This window comes from Alligator sinensis, unplaced genomic scaffold (genome assembly GCF_000455745.1).
Source record: "Alligator sinensis unplaced genomic scaffold, ASM45574v1 scaffold1170_2, whole genome shotgun sequence".
NCBI classification, from domain to species: domain Eukaryota; kingdom Metazoa; phylum Chordata; order Crocodylia; family Alligatoridae; genus Alligator; species Alligator sinensis.
This window is the reverse complement of record NW_005843180.1, coordinates 37,196-39,615: the sequence shown is the minus strand read 5'-3', so window position 1 is coordinate 39,615 and position 2,420 is coordinate 37,196.

Here is a 2,420-nt window from a genome sequence, read left to right as displayed (position 1 = left end):
CTCCGTGTCCCGCGCCCCAGGGCCAGGTTGGGGGCTGGGCCTCGGGGCACATGCGCCAGGCGGGTCCAGCTCCTCTGTGCTGGTGCCCCCCCCTCCCCTCTGCCCTGCCAGGAGTGCTGGGGTCCGATGTGTCCCAGGGTGCTGGGCTCTGCTGGTGTGGGGCTGGGAAGGGGTGTTTTCCCCTCCTGGTGTCAGGGTTTCCCCCTTCCTCAGCAGTGCTGGGTGCTGGTTGCAGCCCAGGCTGGGGATGGGACTGGGCTGTGCCAATGCTCCTGCTGGGCCCAAGCCCGCAGGGTCCTGGCAGGAGGGTCTTGCCCCTGAGCTCAGGCTCAAACCGATGCTGCACTGGGGGCAGGAAGGGATCTGACCCCTGCTCAGACTGGGGGGGGCTTCACCTCCCTCCGTGGGGGGGTCACAGTCTCTACCCGGGGTCTCGAGCGCAGGGCAATTCCCGAGGCAGCAGCAGGATGCTCCAGGCCTCGACCCCCTGGAGGCGCTCAGCCTGGCACGGCACAGCTGGCGCAGGTCATGGGGGGTCACAGGCAGCCCGCTCCCATGTGCACGCATGCACACACGCATGCACACACACATGCACACGCAGCGCTGGCTGGCTGGCAGCAGCCGTGGCCTCATTTCTGAGCTGTTGCTATTTTGGGATAAGCTGGAAGCGAATGGCTCAGCACGGTCCAGCTCCCTCCCCCCCGCACTGTGGAGCCCGCAGCTGTCGGGTCCCCTGTGCATGCACACCTGGCCGCTGCCGCCCCATCACACACACACGTGCACACCCGTGGCCTTGCATGGGGGCAGGCGCAGCAGCCCTGGGGCAGGGACCCAGCAGCAGCGCTCCCTGCCTGCCCGGGGCGGCACACGCGGCAGCCCCCAGGCGGAGCAGGGGGAGCCATGGGCATCCAGCGCTCACCTTGAGGTCAGTGGGGAACTCCTCCTTCTTGACCAGCCCCGTGGCGGCCGCGATGTTGCCGGCCCCCGAGAAGACAGCGCCGCCCAGCTGGGAGGCCTGCTCCTTGGTCTTCTCGGCCACTGCAAGGCACACAGCATCACCCCGCACCCATCGCTGCCCCCCCCCACGGGCATCAGGGCCCCTCAGCCCCCATGGGGTAGCAGCAAGTCTCCCCCCACCCCATCAGGCCAACCCAGTGCCCCCCTCCCTGCAGGCTGGGGGCAGCTGGATTCTTTGCTCCGTTATGCAAGGGGCTTTGGTGACATCAAGGCCCTCCATGGCCTCTGATCTCGTTAGTGCGGCTGCCCCCGGGCACAGGGCCAGGAGCTGGGGGGGCAGCGGGTACCTGAGGTGACGCCCTGCACCACGCCTTGAGTCTTGCTTCCTGAGGGCAGAGAGAAAAGGAGCAAGGTGAGAAGGGCCAAGCCGGCCCGGCTGGCACCCGGCAGGGCTCTATGACTGACAGGGCTGGACTGCGGGCCCTGAAAGGCCAGGGGGGGCCACGGCTCTACAGCCACAGCGCGAGTATCCACCATGAAGCTTGCTGGTGCCCCTCGCTCCCAACCTGCACCCCCTGCTCCCCCTTCCCTGTCGGTGCTCCTCACCCCGGCCCCGCAGCCAAGTTGGCAGAAGAGGAATGGGCAGGAGCCCAGGAGCGGGACTGAGAGCAGCACTTTGTCCCTGCCCCCGAACACGCGAGGCCTGAAGGGGCTCAGAGCTGGGCCCCGGGCCTGGGGCACTGAGCAGCGGGGCTGTCCTGGGGGAGGCAGCGAGATGGAAGTGGGGAGCAGGGGTGTAAAGCAGACTCAACCCCACCCTCTGGTCCCATCCCTGCCCCACTTCCCTGCGTGCAGCTCTGCATGGGGAAGCCCTGGGCACTGGTGCAGGCTGCTGGGCACCAGCTCCAGGCCCTCCCATGCCCCTGCTCACAGGGACCCCTCGCCCCGGGGGGCTCAAGGAAGAAGGGAGACATCCCAGTGGGGCTGAATGCAGGGGTGGGGGGCTGTTTGTCTACAGCCCCCAGCTATAGATCTGCCCCAGGGCAAGATGGGGCCAGGGCCCCTCTGGGACCAAGCGGCAGTGTCCCTGCCATGGCCTGGTGCAGGACGTGGGCAGTGCCACGCTCCACAGGGCAGGGCCAGGCCCCGGCAGAGCCTGGGGGGGGGGTCTTGGGGTGGAGGGCTCCCCTGGACTGAGAGGGGCCTGCCGGGCTGCAGAAGGGGGCTATAGATCTGCCCCAGGGCAAGATGGGGCCAGGGCCCCTCTGGGACCAAGCGGCAGTGTCCCTGCCATGGCCTGGTGCAGGACGTGGGCAGTGCCACGCTCCACAGGGCAGGGCCAGGCCCCGGCAGAGCCTGGGGGGGGGGTCTTGGGGTGGAGGGCTCCCCTGGACTGAGAGGGGCCTGCCGGGCTGCAGAAGGGGGCAGCATCCAGGAGCAGCGCCCAGCGCGGCCCGGGGACA